The sequence below is a fragment of the Mustela nivalis genome (genome assembly GCF_964662115.1).
Source record: "Mustela nivalis genome assembly, chromosome: 10".
In the NCBI taxonomy this organism is placed as follows: Eukaryota; Metazoa; Chordata; class Mammalia; order Carnivora; family Mustelidae; genus Mustela; species Mustela nivalis.
This window is the reverse complement of record NC_139029.1, coordinates 68,381,491-68,406,780: the sequence shown is the minus strand read 5'-3', so window position 1 is coordinate 68,406,780 and position 25,290 is coordinate 68,381,491. Positions and strand designations below refer to the sequence as shown.

At 37.0% G+C, this 25,290-nt stretch overlaps 1 protein-coding gene across 8 annotated transcripts in view; it reads left to right on the top strand.

Moving 5' to 3' along the window:
- Positions 1 to 6,500: 6,500 nt before the first annotated feature.
- Positions 6,501 to 25,290, top strand: part of TTLL7 (tubulin tyrosine ligase like 7) — a 154,874-nt gene continuing 136,084 nt past the window's right edge. For 2 of the 8 annotated variants that reach the window (XR_014299910.1, XM_082688139.1), the window contains exon 1: positions 6,503 to 6,917. The gene's annotated coding sequence lies outside the window, so the exon portion shown is untranslated. Of the gene's footprint in view, positions 6,918 to 16,487; positions 16,585 to 19,562; positions 19,647 to 22,155; positions 22,250 to 25,290 lie in introns of those variants that run through there. The other 6 variants (XM_082688135.1, XM_082688138.1, XM_082688137.1 and 3 more) reach the window with 6 other exon arrangements.

Here is a 25,290-nt window from a genome sequence, read left to right as displayed (position 1 = left end):
AACATTATGGGTTACAAGCTAGAGAAGCTAGACTGCACTCCTTGGACCGGTCTTCGACTTCTCCTTTGACTCTGGAAGTGGTTCTGTGACTCAGTTTTCTTCTCCATCAAACTTTGATTACAAAATTGTTTCCTTAAACTTCAGTAGCTATGGGTAAAGTAGAGGCACCGTAACTATAACAATTAGTATTCTTGTTTGCTTTCTTTTTCCATCTTTTCTAGGTTCTTTCTTTCTTCATCTTCTCCTGAAGTACCTTTAATTCTACTCAGTGTGTTCCTCAGTTATGTCAGGGAGGGAAATGAGTCTGGATATAGTTGCCTCAGAACTTAGGACATCCAGTTACCATGAAGCATTTGCCATTTTCCTTCCCCTCTGCTTGAGCTTGTAAGACATCAGACTCTCTTGCTGTCTTTGGTGGTGTTCCTCTCTAATTTGCTGGTATTGCTGATCCCTGTGATAAGTTAGTGTCCTCAAAATGGGCCCAGATGAAATTAGGAAAACAAACAAGTAGCAATAACCCCCAAATTAAACAAAAAGATTCCCACCCCTCTCTGTCAGGGCGGTCCCAGATATTAATGTTTTGTGCCATCGATGTCTTACTGGGTTTCCAATAAAACAGGCTTTAGTTTTTCTTGAGCCCTCCTCTTCTCAGAACTCGAACCTGACAGCTAGGCAAGATTAACAATGTGAAAGTAGGAAAGAGATGAAAAGAATTTTAAGTAAATACTAAAGGGGACTCTGGAAGAGTACATTAAAAAAATAAAAACCTAGAAGAAAAGAATATTTTCTTAGGAAAATATACATTATCACAAATGACCCAGAAACACTGAAAATTTAAGTAGACCAATTATTACAGAAGAGATGGAAAAGGTGATTAATGGTTTCCTATTGAAAAAGGCAGCAGGCAGATGGATTCACAGCTGAATTTTTAATCCGACCATTAAGGAATAGATAATTCCAATATTATTTAAACTATTGTTGGACTTAGAAAAAGATTGAAATTCTCCAGTTCATTTTATGAACCCAGAATATCTCAATACCTAAACTAAAAAGGACTACAACAACAACAATGACAAAGTATGGGCCAATTTCATCTCTGACTATAAAAGCCACATGTTTAAATAATATATTAAAGAATATAATAGAGGAATGAAACAAGAGACTAATCCACTTGTGGCAAAACAGCCTCATAGGAGTGAAAAGGCAGTTCAATTCCAGGAAGTCTATCTACATATTGATTACATTAAAAATTAAAGGGGAAAAACACAACCATTATCAATAGGTGGTGAAATGCCATTAGATAAAGGTCAAGCAACCAACGCCAAGAGAAATTTGGAGCAAAACGGGAACAGAAGGAAATTATTTATATAATAAATAAAAGCCCAACAACAACTCTTAAATGGTAAAAATTAAATATTTCACTTAAAATCAGGAATAAGGCAACACTATAATCACTTGTATTGATGATTCTAGCAAATGTAAATAACATAACAGGTATAAATAACAGAAAAAGAGATGAATTTCCAGATGCTATGGTACACCTGTTTTCTTAGGAGCCCAAGAGATTTTCATGAAAAAACAGTGAGAGAATTTGCTGTGTTGGATTAACAAAAAATAAATTACAGAAATAACCCATCTCTAGTTAAGCAAAATCTCATAGAAAAGTAAGTGGGAAGAATATTTCATTTGGAAGACAAATGTCAAAAAATAATTTGGTAAGAGAAATGCAGAACATACATGAAAAGGTTATAAGAATATTCTTGGGAAATGCAAGATAAAATAGAAAAAATTGAAGAAGTCTATAATGTTGGATGGAATGACTTACTGTTATCAACAAGATAATTCTCCAGAAATTAGTACATAAATTAAATGCTGTTCTAATTAGTCTCTTTTTTTCCTCTAAAGTAAAATACCATGTAATAATTGGAAAGAGCCCTGAGTCCCAAGTGTCCACATACAATAGTAATTGTGAATGAGTATAATCTTTAACTTGAAGATTTCTGAAGACTTTTCAGAATGATCAAAAGAATACTGAAAAAGGCAGTAAAAATTTAACAAATACATTTCTGTATAATAAAGGTGAATACTAGCCTTCCATTTCCTTTTCAACAAGTGATGGGGTTAGAGGGTTAAGTCTAGGAGACTGGAGGTTTGTGAGCCCCATGCTGCTGTGCTGTATGGTGTGGTCAAACTGGTCAAATAGTTGTACATTAGGATCACTTATGATGATTAATAAGAATATAGATTCCAACGTCTCACCCAAGAGTTCCTGGAATTAGAATCTGTAGCAAGAATTTAGAAATCACGGGCCAACTCTACCCTACAATGATCACTTCTTGTTTCAGGTTTTTTTTTTTTTGTTTTTTTTTTTTCTGAGCACAGAAACCTGGAAAAGAGTACTCAATGTTTCCATTGGGAGGACTCTCATTTAAATCCTCTTTGGAATTGACTCATTTCCTTTTAAGGGAGAGTTGAAAATAGATTTTAAAGAACAGATACAAAATAGATTTTCTATTGTAACAAAAATTGCAATGTACAACCTGCTTTCTGCCTAGCAGGAGGCAAGTAAAGGTATGTGGAAAGTAATGTAATGTGTTGGTTTGGGTTTGAAACCCAGCTTGGCCACTTTCTAGCTGTGTTACCTTTGAGAAATTAATTGTTGTAATTCTCAGTTTCTTCACCTATAAAATGAGGATAAGAATAGTACTTCACATAATAATAGTACTTGCCTCAGAAATATTATGAACTTTCTTACACTGATGGTGGGAATGCAAGTTGGTGCAGCCACTTTAAAGAACACTGTGGAGATTCCTCAAGAAATTAAAAGTAGAGCTACCCTATGGCCCTGCAATTTCACTACTGTGTATTTACCACAAAGATACAGTTATAGTGAAAAGAAGGGCCTTCTGTACCCCAATGTTCATAGCAGCAATGGCCACAGTAGCCAAACTGTGGAAAGAGCCAAGATGCCCTTCAACAGACAAGTGGATAAAGAAAATATGGTCCATATATACAAAGGAGTATTATGCCTCCAACTTTTGTATCAACATGAACAGGACTGGAGGAGATTATGCCAAGTGAAATAAGTCAAGCAGAGAGTCAATTATCATGTTTTCATTTACTTGTGGTGCATAAGGAGTAACACGGAGGACACTGGGAAATGGAGAGAAGTGAGTTGGGGGAAATCAGAGAGGGAGACAAACCATGAGAGACTGTGGACTCTGAGAAACAACCTGAGGGTTTTGGAGGGGCGGGGATTGGGTGATTGGGTGAGCCTGGCGGTGGGTATTAAGGAGGGCACAGATTGCATGGAGCACTGGGTGTGGCGCATAAACAATGAATCTTGGAACATTGAAAAAAATTAAATTCAATTAAAAAAAGAAATACTATGGTTAGAAAAGTAATAGTTAAAAACAAACAGAAATAATGCTACTAAATATTCTCAACAAGAGTACCTTGGGATGTTAATGTCATACCTTGGCCTTAGTATGTGGCCAATACATAGTATTGTATTAATAGTATTGTATTAATATTCTTTATTTTTTTTAACAGCAATCCACAGTGAGAGGTACATTTTATTGATATCAGTACATATGTGTACTGAACGTAGGGCTTGAACTCACGATGCTGAGATCATGACCTGAGCTGAAATCAAAGTCGAATGCTTAACTGACTGAGCCATCCAGACACCCCAGGTATTTAATACTCTTGAAGTTCACCATGGTGTGGCTCATACTGTAGTTTTATCAAAGGGATTACCTATTTTCTTTGTCTCTAGTTCTCTTATTCATTTCATTTAAAAAGTAATATTTGAGTGTCCCCAGGCCATGCTGGTTTTGTGAATACAAATAAATTCACCTTAATACTGTAGCCTAAATAAGGTTTAATAATCATCTAAGTTTAACAATCACCTTCCCCCACTAAACTCCCTCATTTGTGACAGGAAACCCTCATAGGGGTTTCCCAGGTGCTCTGGAACAATTCTACTAATGCTCTGGGCTCCTAGTCAAGTTATCTTGACTGTGTATTGGCTGCCAATGCCCTTTATAAGAATATACCTTCCCTGGCAGAGCCCTTCCTTATTGGTGGCAAGGCTGCACGGGGGTCATGGCAGACTGGGTGAGAGAATGGCTTTCTCCCCTAGCTCTGTGTCACTAGGGTCCAAAACAGTACTTCTTATACCTGAAATTGCACGAAGTCATTTATGAAAATAATTCCTTAGTTTCTGACCCTAACTTCTTTCCCCAATGGGCTCAAAAGCATTTGAAGACTCTGTGGGAGAGGAGGGAATGCAGGCATCACACATCCCTTCATTCCTTTTGACAGTTTCTCAAGGCCACCAACACAAAATGTCCCCTTCCTTCTTCATTCAGAAACATACCCTCCAAGAAGTTCAACTTATACAGACAGATGGCGGGAAATGTCATGGGTAACCAGCTTCCAAATCAAAGTTTGGTCTTAGGTAAACCACCTGAGACCTTTTCCTTCCTTCACATATCCCTATCAGTCAGAGAGAGAATACTAATTCAAAATGCATCTTGTCTACTGCAATTCTGTTCCTTTTTTTGTCTCCTTTGAAAGTGAAACTGCATATGGGGAGAAAAATCACATATTTCTGAGGCTGAGGGCATCCCAGCCCTGAGTCACAGATGTCTAGCCTCACTAGGGATCTAGAACTCTAGCTCCTCAGCAACATGGCACTCTGGGGATTTCTGTTTTGCTGGTACTGATGTGTGAACAATTACAATAACAGTTAACATAGTAACAATGGCACAATATGGGGTAACCATTAAATTTTATTCCTTATTTCTCAAAAAGTTTCCTTAACATGATGTGAGGGTTATTAATGGCCTATTTCTTTAAATCCTGGTAAAGTATATGAGGACCCATGACATTAAGTCCATTTAAAAACTCTTGCTCCTTTTTGGGAAGAATAATAGCACAAAGCTTAATGTAGAATAATAGTTTAAGGGTAGTATAATGCACAATATAGTATAAATGATGATGTAAAAATGATTAATAAAAAGGTAGTGAATTCCTCCTAACCCTCATGTGATGCTAACCATGAGGTTTTTTTTTTTTAATTAAAAAAAAATTAACCTGATGTTTCCAGGTTAATTCTGGGTGCAATACAGCCCACTTTCTCAGATCCCTACTTCTAACCTCAGGGTGACATGCACCTTAGATATTTAAATATCCTTTTCTCCACCATGAAACCTAGTTTTCATAAAGGTAGGATAAATAAACTCACATTCAAGGGCCAATCTTGGATATGGTAAGGGTTAGTGTATGTTTCCCGGAGCATTCTAGCAGAAAGACACTAGTTAAAACTCCAGATTGCAATGTTTGTTCTGCCACTCATTAACTATGAGACGTGAACCCAGCACAATAAACTTTCTGACCCAAGTCTATTTTAAAAATAGCAATGATGTCACCAGTTTTACAGGAGTTTTTAGAATAAATGAAGGATTAAAACTGGAAACACTCAGTGTAGTCCATAGCAGTGCTCAATTTATGTTAAAAAAATTATGTTAACTCAAAAAAGGACAAAACCTTAATTCAGAGTAAATGATTTTTAATTAAAAAGAAATCCTTAATTCAGAGTAAATGGTTTTTAACAGTGGAAGGGCTTTTAACAGGTATTTGGAGGGTCTTTACCCCCGCACCTTTAAATTATATTTTAAAGGTAGTTGTCAAGTCTTCTTTTTTTTCTTTCTATAAGGAAAACTATCCATTTGTCTCCACATACACCATGGTCTGAAATGAACCTGCTTGAGTCTGGGTGTGAAAGGGGCAGGGACCACGTGAGTGCTTTCATAAAAGTGTAAGGGATGTCGTGGCAGGAACTTCTCTTTCCAGTTCTATAAAAGTTCATTTCGTATAAGGGTATGATTTCCTTCTCACTCCCAAGACACTAATCTTTAAAATGGTGGAAAGTGAACCTGAAGTATTTTTGAATTTGTTGAATCTTTTATAGAACTGTTAAAAGGGTTTCCTAAATGTACATTTTCCAACTGTAGTGGTTCAACATTTGTGGAGCAGTAACTCTGTGATTCAAGACTGCCCCTTACTTTCCTGTATCTAACAAGCACCTATTGGATGGGGGGGAGGGGGGGCTCATTTAATTTTATTTTCTACCTCTCAGGCTGGGCTTAGATACCTTTTAATTCTTTGGTCCACAAAGATGCTTAAGTAAAAGATCCAAGGAGCCCCTTCAAGGACCCAGATGTCCCTCTCTGTTTTGTGGCCAGACGTCTAGAGTAAGATATGCCCCAGAAACCTGCGCCATAGGGCCCCACTCTGGAGCAGGAGGTGGCACGAAGGCAGGGCTGGGCCAGCGCCCTTTCGCATCTCCCCAGGAGGGGACACCGCCCAGGCGCGCCCGTTGCTAGGTCCTCTGTTGGCCGCGGTCTAAAGGAGTCCTGAGCGGAACCAAGACGGGCCCGGAGGGGGGTGCCCGGAAAAGAGAAGGGGTGGTTGTGTTCAGTCAACAGTCAGGGAGAACGGCTGCTCCTCTGTGGGTCGCTTCTGCCCCCAAGCCCTCCCGGCGCTGCTGGGAGGCGGAGGATTCCCCTCGTTCTTGGTTCCTCCCAACCGTCGCCGGTCCCCGGCGCCCTCCACGTCCGCCCCGCTCCGCACGTCGCGCACCCCCGGTCGCAGCCCGCGAATGGTCTGGCCCGTCGGTAGCCGCCACCCCCTTCGGCAGCGACAGCTGCTCCAGCTGCTCCGGGTGGAGCGCCGGAGCCCCGAGCCGTGGCTGCTTCGGGCGGCGGGCGGGCGGAGCGGAGCACCGGACCACCAGCGCAGGCTGCCGGGCCCGGGGGGCAACCGCCCGCGGGAAACCGGGAAGCGGAGGGGCCGCGGAGGGACCGCCTGCAGCGGGGGGTGAGGACCGGGGCTGGGCTTTCCTCACCCCGGTGAGTACCTGCTGCCCCGATCCTCCCCGACCCCTTTTCGCTGCCCCCACCGCCCCGAGGTCTTGGCCCCCACCAGGGACGGGCACAGCCCTAGGGACACTGGCTCTCGCGGGAGCCGCCGAACCGGGAACTGCTACTGTTAGGACTAATGATTCAGCACCATTCGCACCCCGAGAGAAATTTGGGTAGAATGGGGGAGGGTGTGTATTGGGGGGGGGGGGCGAGGTCAGTCGCTGTGCTGTCACCTCAGTGTCTAGGCTTCTGAGGTACCACCCGGGCGGGTGGGGTCGGGTCGGGTGAACAAGGAGGCTCCCTGCTGGCTTGTTCCGTAATTCCGTCTTTTTCCCAGAGCGTGGTACCAACCTCTGTGAGTGTGCCGTGCAATCTTTAAAGTGTGTCAGATTAGTGTCTTTTTCCCACATGCGAGTGAAGTATGGGGCCCTTGTCTATACCTATCAGTTTCTTTACTTCTTGCTCCCTTGGGTACCTAATTGAAGCCATCGTCCGCTCCCTTTTTGATTGCATAGCATTCCCCTGCTGATGTGTGAAACAGATGCGGCGCGTCCAAGTTGTCTTGTTCAGAGTGGGTTTGCTTGGTCTTGGCAGAGGAGGAGAAGATGTAAGGGAGGTAGGAAATCATACTTTCAGAGTCTAGACACTTACTTTTAGATGTATTATTTTATTAAATCATCACAACTACCCAGAACCAAAGGTGGGAAGTGAGGAGCCTGGAAGTTAAATTACATGCTCAAGGTCACAGAACAGGAATTTGAATACAAGTCTCCCTAACCCCAAAGCCCATGGATCTTCCTCTGTATTACAGAGCTGTGTGTCCCAAATGTAAGCGAACATATAGATGGCCCATTAGATATTAAACAAAATTAATTTTCCATAAGAGTGATCTCAAACAATTAGCAACAACCTGTAAACTTACTGTATATGGAATTATTGTTCTTTTAGTAAGAAAGGGCTTTGAATTATGTGGGGAAAAAACCATTTTCTTAGAGAACATATGCCAAAAAATATCCAGACAACATTGCAAAGGAGAGCTAGGTCTAGCAGATGTTTAATGCGTTTTTGGCAGTGATATGTGATGAATGCTCAAATGTTGGAAAAATCAATTAGGAAAGTAAAATAAAACAAAACACCTGGAAATGTTTTTCTTTTTTAAAACTTAATGGAAACATTTGCAAAAGAACAGTTATCTAGTTCATGAGGTGTGTGACTGAACTGTTTTTGTGGGGTGTGTCATCCCCTGATAGGGTGACTGATAAACTCAGACTGATAATGTTATTTGATTCATTTCTACTGTGATTTTGCATAGTAGGTGATAACTCTATTTTACAGACTAAGTAACTGAAATATAAGGTTCAAGATCACATGGCTAGTAAGTGGTGGAATCTGGACAAACATTTACTTACAAAAATATGTGATTTGTAGCAAAACGTAGTTCTGATACAGGGAAACTGCATTGATTTGTTTTTGCTCTGCCCTTCAGAGTCTACAATTGTATTGACCTGTATACTCCTGAAAAAATAATGGATGCTGGGTTTTTCTTTGTCTGTTGTTTGGCCATTGGATTTGCTTTCATTTATGATTTATATATTCTCCCTTAAGATGTGAAACTCTTCTTGATGTCTCCGGAGGCAGGTTGCTATAGTACAAATGCTCATTATCTCCAAGTACTGGAAGAGTACTTGATGGCAGATAGGAACGTAATCATCTTAGTCTGTCATTCCTAAAGTATTGAACTATTTACATTGAAGAATTATTAATGAGGATATCGAGAGACTAAAGCCCATTGCCTAAATAAGGCCATAAAACGGAGGTAGAAATTTATATATGTTGTTCACACAAGGCTGTAAGAGTAGTAGTAACATGTGATGAATCAAATTTGATTTGTTGGAGGTCATTTCTTTTTGTTGATTATGTGGTTGTTGACTATATCCTGAACCTTACTGAGGCATCTTGCAGTCCAATCTGTTTAACTATAAGGAGGATGGCAGAATTGGTATGAGTAAATAAGCAAAACTACGATCCCACTGCTATTTAAAAAAAGAAAGAAAGAAAGAAAGAAAGTGCATGTCCTAGTGATGGTCATCAGGAACATTTTTCTTTTTTTAAATTTTATTTATTTATTTGACAGAGAGAGAGAGAGATCACAAGTAGGGAGAGAGGCAGGCAGAGAAAAAAAGAGAAAGCAGGCTCCCTGCTGAGCAGAGAGCTGGATGTGAGCCTCGATCCCAGGACCCTGAGACCATGACCTGATCTGAAGGCAGAGGCTTAACCCACTGAGCCACCCAGGCACCCCAGTAGGAACATTTTAAAGCAGAGGCAACACATTTTATTTAGAAGACATCACCAAGTCTGAATATAATACCAACCCGACTTTAGCACTGCATCTTTTCTCACTCTTCTCTCTCTCTTTCTATATAATGTATGTATTTGTTGAATGATTACTGTCTGCAGACCTTGACTTCGAGGAACTTAAAGTCTAGCTGGGGAGGTATTTACTTACACATGAATAAATAACAAAATAATTAGAATAGGCCTAATACCAGGGAAAGGTGGTGCTATAAGTGCTATATGAACCCCCAAAGAAGGAGAAATCATAGAGGCTGATTTCATAAGAGAATCAGAAACTCTTCATGGATGGAAGTGAATTAAATTACTCTGCCAGATGGGAAGGATTTGCACAGGAAAGACAAAGCCAGACAAGGAAATTCAGCTAAGTGCTCATATACTGTTTGAATGCACAGTGACAAATCGTGAAGAACCTTGCATATCAGGCACTGAACTCTGCTCCTCTCTGGTAGTCATAGATAGAGAACTAGCAGTGTAGGTTACTAACCAGGCCAAGTTTCTCTTTGGCTGGTCTTGCTCACATTCTCCATATTCCTTGTTCCAACTGCCCTTCCAGAAAATGCTTTAGTTCCTAGGTGCTAATATGAAGAGGATTAATTGTCAACTGAACCCAGAAAGAGTTTTCTACACAAGTAACATTTTTCCTTTTTCAAAGAAACTTGCCCTTTTAAAAGTGTTCCCTTTCCATTTTAGAATTATGAACAATTTACAAACTATAAGAATATAAAAAGGAAAAAAAATCACCATACTTGTACTAAAGACAGGCACTATTAATATTTTGATATGGTTTTGATGTTTTCTTCCACTCTTTTCTGTGCATGGTTTTAATCATGATATTTATATATAACTTTTACAAATATTTTTACTTTAAATTTTATAACATTAAATTTCACTTACTTAAAACTGGAAAGTAAACTTTTAAAATATCTACGTATTTTTCCATTAGGTAGATGTACGATATTTCTTAACCATTTCTCAGCATTGCTACATTTTTGATGATAATAACTAACACTGTGGTGAACGTCTTTGTTCATAAACTTTTTTCTATATTTTAGAAGTTGGTTTCTTACTACACAGCCTCAGAAATGAAATTTCTGGGTTAAAATATGAAATCTTAGTTCAATTTTTTAAAAAAAATTGAGGTATAATTCACATATAACATCAGTTTCAGGTGTAACATAATGATTTGATACTTACATGTATTGCAGATGATCACCACACTAAGTCTAATAAATATCCATCACACAGTTACAGTTATTTTTTTCTTACGATGTGTAGTTTGACCATTTTATGCAACTTTTGAAACTCCACTAGATTCTGTATGTTCTTTGGATATCACAAATTATAAGATACTGGCATATTGTTAATTAACTAACACTCCTATTTGTGGGTCCTCAGATTATACTTTTTCAGGCACTCTCCTCTTTTGATTAGAAAAACTATTTTAGTCATGGCTACTGGGCAAAACAGATGAAAGGGATTAAGAGGTACAGCCTTCCAGTTATAAAATAAATAAGCCATGCAGATGAAAAGGACAACATAGAGAATATAGTCCGTAATATTATAATGACTTTGTATGGTGACAGATGATATCTCTACTTATTTGGTGCAGTGGTGAGCATTGCATAATGTATAGCATTGTCAAATCACTTTGTTTTATACCCGAAACTAATGTAATATTGTCTGTCAACTGTACTTCAATTACAAAAAAAAATTCAGGAGCAGTGGGAGAAAGGCAGGCAGTTGGGGCCTGAGGAGAGAAGATATAAATGAAGTGGGAGAGCATGTTTGGTGAGTTGGCAAGAGTTTATAGTCAGTGAAGGGAATATATGATGGACTACCTTCTGGTTTTAGCATTGTCTTTGTGGGCCTCAATTTCCTTCCCTCCATCCTCCTTTCAAGTATCTACCCCCACCCTTATGTCTTTCAAACTTCAACTTCTTCTGTCCTCCTGTATCAGTATCCTGGCAATGTAAAGCACGTGAACTTACTCTTGCACTCTAAATTTAGAGAATCCACGTAGGTGAGGGTGGGAATTTCAAACCTCCTTTCAGTTCTCAGCAGAAGCCCTGGTTACAAAGTACAAGAGAGTGTGGTGGACTTCGATGACTTCTGCCCCCTCTGCCTTATACATTGTTAGAGACAGCCTCTGAGAACAGTGGCGTTTGGGAGACACAGAACATTCCCAGCATTTCCCCTGAGCATTCAAATGCTTCCTTCCCCTTGTTTCCAGTAACCCTCTACCTTCCCCTTGTTTCCAGTAATCCTCCACTAAAGGAAATTCCCTAGAAGGAGGAGAGAGATTATGCCTCCTTTACTCCCACAGTTGTGATCAGTGACTCTACCTCCTTTGCTTTAGCTGGGTCTCTTATTCCTCTGAACAGTCTCTCACCTGTGCTTCCCCTGGTCCTACCCCCCATCCTACTTGGAATATCAGAAGCCATTGAGGCAGGGAGGCCATTAAGAGTCACTGGGGACCATTGGAAGTAGAATCACTGGGATATGAACGTGCCTTGAGGGCACAAGTATGGAGCATATGCAGGTTTTTATAATGCACTATTAGTCTTGGGAGACCTGAAAGGAAATGAAAACTGAAGCATCAACTTTACAAATCCAAAATAGCACCCCCCTTCTTCGGACCTGATAGATGATTTCTGGTGGAAGTTGGATATTGAGGGAGAATTTGTCCTGTGCGTAGTTGAGACATGTTATTTAAAACAATTTCCTTAAGCTCTTAGAAAGTGGCAAATTTATTTCCATTCCTCTTAGGTATTATCTGTCAAAGTTGAACTGGGCTTAGCCAACAGTTTCCCTAGGGTTAACTTAAAGTAAAACAACTTAAATTTAAATATGCTTGCCTATTTTTCTCCACTACCCTTATTTTTGTTAATTCCCATTTAACATTATTTGTTTACACACTCCCACCATAGTATACATAGTCGTTGACAAAGTGTTGGGATTGTTTGGGCTCTGGGGCGGTGAGTGATAAAACAGTTTTACTCTTTTTTCCTTCACTTTTTCTTGTAAGTGGCTGATTGACCTATGTTCCTTTGACTCCTTTGAAGGTTTGGAGTTAGGTGGTTAAGTGATCACTGGGTATTCTCCGAGGCTGACCCAGAGGTCTGAGAACTCCTTCCCTTTGAAATTGATGGTATTCTTGGTTCACTGGGTACATTGAACCATCCATGTTGTTGGATTTTTAAAAAATTGTGTTGTGGCTCCTGAGTTTCCAAACTTCTATGTTATTTTGTTCTTCTGCTTAGCCATGTAAAATGGAACATTATGTTTGACAAAGGATTATTTCAAACATTTCTATCTCTTTTACCCACTACTTTGCAATGTCTGGCCTATGTCACATCTAATTCAATAAGATGGCATTAGCTTGTTTTTACACAAATTCTCCTTTCTTCTCCATTAGTGTATTTTTGTGAAATGGACTTTTTAAAGTAAATTGAACATTTGTAGATTTGGAAGATGGATCAGCAGTAATCCAGGCAACAGCTTCAAGATTATTTTGAGGCTTTTTGTTAGATTAGAATTTACAGTGCTTAAGTATACCTCTCTTTTAAGGTAGTACCATGTTTCTTTTGTAAGAGAAGTGATCTTACTTAAAACTTTTTGGTGTAAAATCTACTTTAATTGATGTGGTCCTAATACTCAGTTTGATGGGTTTTATGATATGGATGACCATATGTGTGGAGTATTAGAAGTTAGCAACTATGGATTTAATTTGAATCATTATGTTTAATGGGAAAATTTTCATGTGTAGTTTTGTCATTATTATTTAAACTATTTTTTCAAGGTACTTAATAAAATCTGTAACCATGTGTGATACTCATAGTGATTGCTTAAAAAATCAGGACAATAATTTTAGCACACAACTCAGTTTATATTTAGAATCAGTCAGTCTGCAGTTACCCAATAAATATATGCTAGCGAGCTACTTTATGGAGAGGAATGATAGAAATTGGACACTTTCTATAATCAGCTCAATTTACATGAAACCAGATGGGGGCATTTTTATTTAGCTTTAGGTTTGATCACATGCAAGATGATAACATTTAGTTACTTAGTATGTCTCAATTTAGAATACTAAATATTGTTTCTTTCTTTTTTTTTTTAAATTTTTTATTTTTTATAAACATATATTTTTATCCCCAGGGGTACAGGTCTGTGAATCACCAGGTTTACACACTTCACAGCACTCACCAAAGCACATACCCTCCCCAATGTCCATAATCCCACCCCCTTCTCCCAAACCCCCTCCCCCCAGCAACCCTCAGTTTGTTTTGTGAGATTGAGAGTCACTTATGGTTTGTCTCCCTCCCAATCCCATCTTGTTTCATTTATTCTTCTCCTACCCACTTAAGCCCCCATGTTGCATCACCACTTCCTCATATCAGGGAGATCATACGATAGTTGTTTTTCTCTGCTTGACTTATTTTGCTAAGCATGATACGCTCTAGTTCCATCCATGTTGTCGCAAATGGCAAGATTTCATTTCTTTTGATGGCTGCATAGTATTCCATTGTGTATATATACCACATCTTCTTGATCCATTCATCTATTGATGGACATCTAGCTTCTTTCCATAGTTTGGCTCTTGTGGCCATTGAGATCAGCTAGATAGCTTATCTAAATATTGTTTCTTAATTTCAACAATAAAAAAATCAAGTGAGAAAGAGAGAAAAAGAGGTATAATTTGTATGCCCATAGTACAATTAAAAATTGATCTACGGGGCGCCTCGGTGGCTCATTTGGTTAAAGCCTCTGCCTTTGGCTCAGCTCATGATCTCAGGGTCCTGGAGTCGAGCCCTGCATCGGGTTCTCTGCTCTGCAGGGAGCCTGCTTCCTCCTCTCTGCCTGCCTCTCTGCCAGCCTGTGATCTCTGTCTGTCAAATAAATAAATAAAATGTTAAAAAAAATGGATCTACAGCTGCCCCTTTAGATACTAATTTTGATAATAGATGCTCATATTTACTATTATATATTAAAAAAAGAATGACTTTTATTAATTTAATTAATAGTTTTAATAGTTTTACTTCTTTTAGGATATTTGAGATAAAAATAATTTGTCAAATTCATTGAACATTCATTCATTCATTCATTTTTTCACCCCTTTATATTTTTTAAGTAGGCTCCATATTCTGTGTGGAGCCCAATGCAGGGTTTGAACTCATGACACTGAGATCCAGACCTGAGCTGAGATCAAGAGTTGGAAGCTTAACCAACTAAGCCACCCAGGTGCCCCCACTGAATACTTTTTAAAATCTCTGACATCTACCTTTAGTCCACATCAGCATCCCCCTAGGTCAACACACACATTTCAACCCATTATTTTTGGAAAATGAAAACAAGTTATTTCTGCAACTTGTTATAAGAATTAAAGGAAAGTAGACATCTTAAATATTAAGGAAAGTTTGAAAGAGGGGTGATCATGGGGCACCTGGGTGGCTCAGTGGGTTAAGCCTCTGCCTTCAGCTCAGGTCATGATCTCAGGGTCCTGGGATTGAGCCCCGCATTGGGCTCTCTGCTCAGCAGGGAGCCTGCTTTCTCTTTTCCTCTTTGCCTGCCTCTCTGCCTACTTGTGATCTCTGTCTGTCAAATAAATAAATAAAATCTTAAAAAAAAAAAGAGGGGTGATCAGTGCTTCTTAAAAATGAGGTGGACTGTAAGTGTGTGGAAAAGCTTTTTCACTTGTCGAAAATCAGTGCCAAATGAGTATTTCTGGAAGAAAGAAAAGTTTACTGCTCCATATGTGAGGGGGTTGTCATTTCAGAATAGGAGGCATTTTCTCTTTTTAAAAAATTTATCTTGGGCATAGAATATGTGATAGCTATTTTCATCCTCAACTAAGGAATTAAACGATAAATGTGTACCTCATTGGTTATAGTATAGCATATTTATTTCAATAATGTACTTAAGAGTATATCTGTGAATTTTGTTTTTAGAATCTATAAGGAACCAGAATAAATATAAATATGAAGTAAGATTCCTAAAGGTAGCTCCTTTTATTTTTTTTAAAGATTTTATTTATTTGTCAGAGAGAGAGAGAGAGAGAGAGAGAGCAAGCACAAGTAGAGGAAACAGGGCGAGTGGCAGACAGAAGGAGAAACAGGCTCCTGACTGAGCAAGGAGCCTGATGAAGGACTGGATACCAGAACCCTGGGATTATGACTGGAGCCGAAGGCAGCAGCTTAACTGACTGAGCCACACAGGCATCCCTAAAGTGTAGCTTCTATTGGGAATAAAATTAAGCAAATAGACTTAGCAATATCCATGTTTATATATATATTTAGATCTCTAGATAAAATTACCTAATGATCCAGTAGTTTTCCTCCCTTTGATATAACCGAGCATATTATGGTATTATGAAATTGATTATCATGCTTTCCAGAAGAAAAAGGTAATAACTTTTTCTTTCAGAGTAAAATGAAAATATTGTGACATGTATTTTTCTGGGTGATTTCTGACATTTTTTAGGGATTCCACAAATGCAGCTTTTTCTTCCACTTAATATTTATTTTTTTTTTAAAGATTTTATTTATTTATTTGACAGACAGAGATCACAAGTAGGCAGAGAGGCAGGCAGAGAGAGAGAGAGGAAGAAGCAGGCTCCCTGCTGAGCAGAGAGCCCAATGTGGGACTCGATCCCAGGACCCTGGGATTATGACCTGAGTGGAAGGCAGAGGCCCAACCCACTGAGCCACCCAGGCGCCCTATTTAGTATTATTTTTATATAGTTTTTATGGTTATAAAAAACACATGACATAAAATTTACCGTGTTAACCATTTTTAAGTACAGTTGGTAGTGCTAAATATAATTACTTTGTTGTGAAACAGATCTTCAGAACTTTCTCATCTTAAAAATCTAAAATTTTATACTCATTTAACAACCTTCATTTCCCCTCCCCAAGTCCCTGGTTTTTATGAAATTTTTTTCTTTTTTTTATGAATTTTACTACTTCTCGGTACATCATATAAATGAAATCATACAGTATTTGTCTTTTTGTGATTGATTTATTTCGCTTAATGTAATGCCTTAAGGTTCATCCATTTTGTAGTATATGTGAGGATCGCCCTCTTTTATTTTATTTTATTTTTTTATTTTTTATTTTTTTAAAAGATTTTATTTATTCGACAGAGATCACAGGTAGGCAGAGAGGCAGGCAGAGAGAGAGAGAGAGAGAGAGGGGAAGCAGGCTCCCTGCTGAACAGAGATTGCTGATGCGGGGCTCTATCCCAGGACTCTGAGACTATGACCTGAGCCGAAGGCAGAGGCTTAACCCACTGAGCCACCCAGGTGCCCCTGCCCTCTCTTTTAAAGTTTAATAATGTTCCATTGTATATGTAGACCACATTTTGTTTATACATTCATCTGTCAGTGGACAGTTGGGGTTGCTTTCACCTTTTTGTCACTGAAAATAGTGCTGCTATGAACATAATTGTGCAAATATCTCCCTGAGGCCCTGCTTTCCATTCTTTTAGATGTATACCCAGAAGTAGATTACTGGATCACAGGGTTGTTCTATTTTTAAATTTTTGGAAAAACTTTCATACTGTTTTCCATAGCGGTTGCACTATTTTACATTCCCAACAGTGTGTAAGGATTCTAATTTTTCCACACACACACCAGACTGGTTATTGATTAATTAATTGATTAATTGTTCTATTGTAGTCATCCTAATGGGTATGAGGTGGATATCTCATTGTGATTTTGATTTGCTTTGCTCTAATGATTAGTGCTATTGATCATCTTTTCATGTGCCTGTCAGCTGTTTGTATATCATCTTTGGAGAAATGTCTACTTAGGTTCTTTCTCCATTTTTAAAAAATTTGGTTATTGGATTTTTGTTTGTTTGTTTTTGAGTTGTTGGAGTTCTTTCTATACTCTGGATATTAACTCCTTATCAGATATATGATTTTCTCCTACTCCATAGTTTGCCTTTGAACACTATTGATTGTGTCCTTTGATGTACAAAAATATTTGTTTACTATAGTCCCATTTTTCTTTTTTTGCTTTTGTTGCCTATGTAGCATTGATTACTTTTAGCATTTTAAAACGGTATTCACAGAATTGTTCCAAGTTGCTGTTTACTAATTCTTTACTACCTTATTCTTTAAAGCATACATGATTATTTTTGGGATTATGGAATTATGATGACTAGTGTAATTATTCAACAAATTAAACTGAATTTTTAAAGAATTTATTTTTGAGGAGTCACTTTTTAAAATGTCCAATGTGAGAATTTAGTTGCTTTAATTTAAGCATATGTTAATAGGAATTGTGTTAAACCTGTACAACAATTTAGGGAGACTTGACTTATTTACTATGTTCATTCTTCCAATCTGTAAACATGGAATGTCTTCAGGATTTAGGTCTTCTTTGATTTTTTTAATTAGCAATTTATAATTTTCATTATACAGATATTACCTATGTTTTGTTAGAATTTTTTTTTTAAAGGTCTTACCCATTTATTTGTCAGGAGAAAGAGAGTAAGAGAGAACATGGGTGAGCACAAGTAGGGGACCAGCAGGCAGAGGGAAAAGCAGTCTTCCTGCTGAGCAAGAAGCCTAGATGCCTAACTCTGTTCCAGGCCCCTGGGATCAGGACCTGAGCCAAAGACAGATAGATGCTTAATCAACTGAGCCACCCAGGAGTCCCTTTGTTAGAATAGCCTAATGATTTCATTTTGTTTGAAGTAACTGTAAATGACATTCATTTTAACTTGTTTCCATTTGTTTGTTGTCAATACATAAAAATGCAGTTGGTTTCCATGTATTGATCTTGTATCCTGAAACCTTACTGAAGGCACATTTTGGATCTAGGATTGTAGATCATTTGAGAATTTTTTTTTTTTTCTTTATCATCTGCAAACCAAGACTCTTTCTTTCTTTTCAGTCTGTTAAAATTAAAGTACATCTTTATTTGTTTTTCTTGCCTTATTGCATGTGCTAGAAAATCTAGTATTGCCAAATAAGAATGGTGAGAGTGGACATCCTCGCCTTGTTCCTGATCTTAAAGGAAAATTATTTGGTCTTTTACTGTTGAGCATGATGTTGACTGTAGGCTTTTTGTAGATGTTCTTTATTAGGTTGAGAAGATTCCCCTTCTGATTCTCGTGTACTGATACTTTTTATCCTGAATGAAAGTTGAATTACATCAGATTTATTTTTGCATTAATTAATGTGAACATACGACTTTTTCCTTATCCTCTTGATATAGTGGAGTACACTGATTAATTTTTGAATATTGAATTAACCTTGCACACATGGATTAAATCCTTTTTGGTCATATAAACACATCACACACACACACACACACACACACACACATAATGTTGCATTTGATTTGCTAAAATTTTATTAAAGGTTTTTGCATTTAAGTTCATGAGGGATAATAGTTGTAGTTTCCTTTCTGTTGTGCTTTCTTTATTTGGGTCTGCTTATTAGAATACTACCAGCCTCATGTGCTACTAAGAAACTACAATTCATTGAATTTAGGTGTTGTTTTAAATCCAAATATCCATAATTACCTGAGCAGGCTATTAAAATACTTCTTTTTCCACTACATATCTCTGTGCAGCCAAATTTTTCATGTACTTCCAACAAAAACAACTCAGAATATATGCAGAAGTGGATATGAGAATCTGCTCTATGAAGCAAGATGTTAAAGAGATTTTAAAAAGTACAAAGCACTTGGGGCACCTGGGTGGCTCAGTCTTTGAGTGTCTGCCTTTAGCTCAGGTCATGATCCTCGGATTGAGTCCCACATTGGGCTCCCTGCTCAACTGGAAGCCTGCTTCTCCCACTCTCTCTGCCTCTCTTTTGTTCTCTCTCTCTCTTGCTGTGTCTGTCTCTGTCAAATAAAAAAAAATAAAATCTTAAAAAAAATAAAAGTACAAAGCACCACTCATTTCTTTCTTTCTTTCTTTCTTTCTTTTTTTTTTTAAAAACATATAGTTATTTAAAAATAAAATGTTTCTTGGGGCTCCTGGGTGGCTCAGTGAGGTAAGCCTCTGCCTTTGGCTCCTGTCATGGTTTCAGGGTCCTGGAATTGAGCCCTGCATTGGGCTCTCTGCTCAGCAGGGAGCCTGCTTCCTCCTCTCTCTCTGCCTGCCTCTCTGCCTGCTTGTGATATCTGTCAAATAAATAAATAAAATCTTTTTAAAAATGTTTTTATTGATACATAAATGGTTTTCAACATATATCAATTTTAGTTTCTAGTAGGGTAAATATTAGTAGATATAACCTACAAAAACTAAAAGTCAAAATTTACAGAGTGTGAAGAGTTCCAGTACCAACAGAATTAGACTCACTACCAAGACAACCAAGACAAGGAGAAAAGTAAAGCCAAAGGCATGGGTATGTGCCTCTCCCACTGGCATTGGTTTTACCAAGTTGTTCCATGTGTTTGTTTTCCTTTTTCTCTACTAAGACTTATAACTAAAGATGCTTTTTCCTCCACAATGACTCACCAATATGTATTCCTTTCCCCAAGGGTAAATATGATAAAAAGACCAATAGAACCTTACAATGTAATCTTTATGAAATGAAATCCCTCAAAATTATCTGCATTCTAACTTTAATAAATCCACATATAGAATTATAATGTTAATTCTGTGATTGCTTATGCAAGGAAGAAGTAATTTAAAGTGTTTTGTCAAGAATTGACTCAAAGATAGTATAGGAGATATTTGAATTATTGTCTTTGATTTTGATTATTATAAATGGTTTTTCATTTGTACTTTTTCCCTAGTACTTTATTGAATATAATTTATTTATTGTATAATGTATAATTTGGAGAGTTTTTGCAAGATTTTGCAAAATAGCATTTGAAGATACATAGTTCATAATAGGATGAACGTATGAGATTTTTGAATCTGAGAATATCAATGAAGAATAAAATAAGATGAAAGGAGCTAGGAGAAACATTAGCTCATAAAATCCATGTTTGAAATCCTGTATGTGTATTAGAGCTGGGCACACACTTAATTTTAAGTTTTCTAATTTCCAGGCAAAGAGAAAAACATGAAAAATATGATGATTGAAAAGCTCATCCATGAGAAAAACAAACCAGTTGCCCAAGAGGAACAAAGCTGTTCCTGTCTTGAATCCAGAATGAATTTTTCCCTATAGTTTCCTTAAAAGTGGATTCAGTATAGTGTAATACAGTTTCCTCAACACTCTTACACCTAAAGTTAGCAGGATTCATTGGGCCATTTTTCATAATGTCCTTCATTTAGGCCCATGATGTGGCTTTGTGTCTTTGGGGGGAAATAACCTCTTGAGATCTGATTATTTTCTTCTCTAACCTGAGAATAACATCTATCTTGGTAAAGATTGTATGGGCTCAATAAATAACTATTCTTTTTCTTAAAGCAGATCTGTTAGGTTGGCTGTGGTGTGGGCCCGGCACATAGTCTCTGATAAGCTGGCTTCATTCAGGAATGGACATTATAGTGTCTCAAAGAATGAAAGTTCTGCATATCTTTTAGGAATTCCTTCACGCATATTATTTTGAGGGGCAATGCATTTGAGGCTTTATTCCCTCAAATTAACTTGTTTTCAGTCAAGTAAAGAATCCCATGATTTGAGAGTCTGCTGTGTTGAATGACGGGATCTTATCAAATTTCTGTTACCTAACTAGAAGGCTGTTGCAGATCTGCACTAAAGGAACGACCCTAGGCTAGTTTTAAAACTTCCTCCAAAGTCAGTTTTGCACCACAGAAGTGGGTGATGGAAGTCCCAAACTTATGATGCAGAATGTGGCTTCAAATGCTTATTTAAGGCGGCACTGTCTCCTTTACAATTAAAAGACATGGAACTACCACTTTGTTGTAGAGAAACATAATTTTTTTTTCCTTCAGACCAAATTGTTTTTTCTACAGTGTTTTTAAAACCATCAGTCAAGTCTCTATAGAAGGAGGCTATCTGGGAGGCCCCAGATTGTTGGGGTCTGGTAAATTCTCACTTAGTAAAAGTTGAATTAGGCCCTAGATTTTTTTGAACAGAGCAATAAAATTAATTTGTAGTAATTTTGCAAACATTCCGGAAGGTTCATTTTCTTCCTTAGTAGTCTTTTAAAGTCAACTATCAAAACAACGTAAATCAGTGTTTGATTTTTTAAAATCTTTTGAGTCCTTATTAGAGTAGAATTTTCTTTCAGTAGTAATCCCTTGAGAATGTCTTAAGCAAGTCCTGCAGTTCCTATCCATTTTCCACATCATTAAAAGCCTTCTGGGGTGACTCATGAGGACTAACTCAGATTTCACTGTGGTTGTCTGCAGTGGCTAGAGCACACTCCCTTCTCTCTGCTTCAGTGAAAAGCCCAGATCTTTCTTGTTCAAACTAATTTAGTAGGTTCAGAGTCAGAGTCAGTTAGGTACTTTTAATATGTGTTGAACTAATGAATGAATTAGGATCAAGTTTATATCCTAGCCCCCTTAACTATTTTGAAATTATAGGCAACTAATTTGATAATAACATAGCCAAATGTCTTTCACATGAGAAATTTCCATTTTTATGACTGCCAGATTAGAATGTCCAGGTTTTAATAAAGGCTCATTTGTTTATAATATATACATAATATTATTCTACTAATTATATAATTACTAGATATTAATAATTAATAATACATAGTATTATATGTTAAATAAAATAAATTTTAGTTCTCATTTACTTCGCCTTCTACAAATATGAAAACACCTCTTGTTTTATTGGAATGCTTTCTGGTATACTTTTGATTTAAACCGATCCTTAAAAAATGAGTTATAAAATGAATTAGAAAAGCCAATTATAAAAATATTGAAAGATTAAAGATTAGATTTATACCACCTACTTATTAATATTGCTTTCATGATTGGATTTGTAGTTTCTCATAGGAAAGCTGTTTGATTTTTGGCAAAGAGCATTTCTTCTCTACGATCTATAAGATCTCCAGTATACCATTTTAAAGAGTGATTAAGGTGAGCAACCTTTCCTTTCTTTTATTTTTTCTCATTTCTTTTCTTCTTTTCCTTTCTCTTTCTTTTCCTCTTTTCTCCTTCCTTCCTTCCTTCCTTCCTTCCTTCCTTCCTTCCTTCCTTCCTTCCCTTACCTGTCTCATTTGAGTTTCGGATATGGTTCTGGTTTAGGGTCCCTTGGTTGGGTTGCATTCTTTAATTTGTGGATTCTTAGCTGAGGAGTCAGCTAAATGGAATGGAAAGCTGAGAAAGGAGAGCTGCTTTGGTTCATATAGGCCTCCTGGGCACATTTGTAACTCAACCTCCCTTTCTGACTGGTGTCTGCATCGTTTTTTATCCTGATGGCCCACTTAAGCAGTTGCCTCAGACTCCGTAATAGATAAAGGGATATTTTAACTCTATGATGTTTAGATATGTAGTTGGTAGGTGAGATAAATAGTATATAAAATCTAATGCACTGAAATGAAGAAAATAAGAAATTCATTGTTTTGTTATAGGCTACCTAGAGCGAGTTACATTTAAAGTTAGAACTTGAATATTTAGTGTAGTATAGGTGAAATAGTCACATATAGGTGAAAATAGTCACACCTTGTTTCACACGTAGGTGAAACAAGTCACATAAAGTTTGTTACGGAAAACAAGCTTTCCTTGTTAAGGAAAACAAACAATTCATTGTTTTGTTATAGGCTATCTAGAGGGAGTTATGTTTAAAGTGTGAACTTAAGTATTTAGCATAGTATAGGTGAAATAGTCACATAACTCTTTTTATTGGAATTAGATGACTGAGGAAAACAATGCTGTATCGTAAAAACATGCCTAAGTTGTCCAGTCTTGGGACAATGGTATGGCTTTGGAAATTATTAATTGTACCCTACCTCTTTTTTCTGGTCCCAAAGTACCACATTTGAGTTAAGATTCAAATGTAGCAAGTTTTTAGTAATGTCTACATAGAGTCCTTCTGTCTGTGCTCCAAGAGGAAATACTTGGCTTGTTACCAGTTCTTTACCCTCTTTGGGCATCCCCAGAGCTGTGGATGCTGCAGCCTGTTTCTTCCTAAGATGAATCAGCGATGCTGCCTACCAGTCAGCTCCAACCATGGCTGGCTGTTGACTCTCATAGATGGGCCCATAATGTTATGTGAAGCTGCATAATGTAGAAGGTCATAGAACCATTGAATTGGGGCCAAAAATTTGAAACAAAGACATGGTATGTGGTTTTCTTTTTCACATTTTAAGATTGCATAAATTTGTAACTATAAAATTTAAAGGTTAACTTTTCAGAAAGACTGGCAGTTTTCAGACTGCAGAAAGACTGAATTTTTCACATAGATTACTGAAATAGATTTTATGGAGCATGCTCTCTGGCTTTCTTCCAATTTTAATTTTCATTTCTGTCCTATTATAACTAACTTTCTTCTAATGTTAAATAAATTTTAGTTCTAGTTTATATAAATTTATATGGTTTTTTTCTGTAGCTACTTGGAACTTACTAGATATAGTGGATGATATCTGTTAAGTCTTAATTATTCAGATTATTATGATAATATTTGACTTTTGGCTGGCCAGGAATATAAGATAGTAAACTCATATGTTTTTATATTTGTATATTTATACTTATATATGTGTATATATAATATTTATTTTTAAAGTACCTTCTTGAATGATTAAATAGTCCCAACATTTCAAAGACTTAAAATGCCTTTATTTAAATGAATATAGATGATGAAAACTTTGATGGGATTAAGAATTTAAGATCCAGAGAATAGATTTTTTTGGTTCTTTTGGATTTGCATTTTAGCAATTTTTTTTCCAATTATCATTCATAAAATGGAAACAAATCACAACTTATTTAGCACATTTTATTTGGTAAGTACTCAATAAATTTATTTAATTTAATAGCGAATGTAGCAATAGGAATTGGAGAAGGTGATTTAATATTAGAATAAGATAAGAGAGTAGGCTGGTAAAAAAAAAAAAAAAAAAAAAAAAGAGTAGGCTGGTAAAAGCAATGTAAACCAAACCAATAGCCCTAATTTCAAAGTTTGTCTTCTTTCTTGTTTGATATAGGCTTTGGCAGAGAAAACTATCATCTAGACTAGGTGGGGATAAGCCAGATGTTAAAGTAACTCTAGTGCTAATTTGTGATTATTCAGGAAGATAGAAGATGTGATTCATTCTTAATTTATATTTTGTATCATCAGAATTTCATGAATAAAATAATAGAGACTTGCTGTCCCTAATTGTTAAAAAAAAAAAAAAAAAAAAAAACCCAAAACTAAGCTGTGCTATGTATCAGGCTCTTGTTTTTTCATATTTCTGAGAATGAGAGACACTGCTCTTTTTAAATCAAATACTTTAAAAATATAATACAATGTGGTTGATATTGTTAACAGTAGTTACCAACAGTTAATTCTGCCTAGAAGATAGAAGAAAAGGAGGGGACAACTAAGCTGTGGTTTGAATGCTGGGTAACAAATGAAGACATTCTAGAATTAAACATAAGTGTACACAGTTCACAAGATGAATAACAAGGGTACCTGGCTGGTTCAGTCATGGAGCATGTGGCTCTTGATCTAGGGCTTATGAGTTTGAGCTCCACATTGGGTGAGAGATTACTTAAAAATGAAAAATAAAAAAAAAATGAATAGTGTTTTCAGGATTGTCCTTTTATCCTATGAATTTATCCAAACTAGAATAACTTTTAAACATTTGGCTGCAACTCATGGTGAGAAATATGATTTACTACTTGCCATATTACACATTACACACACACACACAAACACACACACACACACATACATACACACACTCATATACACACACAGAAATAAAAGTTTCAAGACTCAGTACTTACAGTTAATACTTTTTCTATTACATGCAATATAGTTTGGCAATGTTTCATTTTTATTTATTCTATTATTTAATTAAAAAATGCTATTGAATCTCACTGAATTGATTTCATGACCTTCTGTGGGTCAAGGTTTGTTTTTGAAAGCAAAACAAAAACAAAAACCAGAGTTCAGAATTCATAAGGAGACCCCTTTA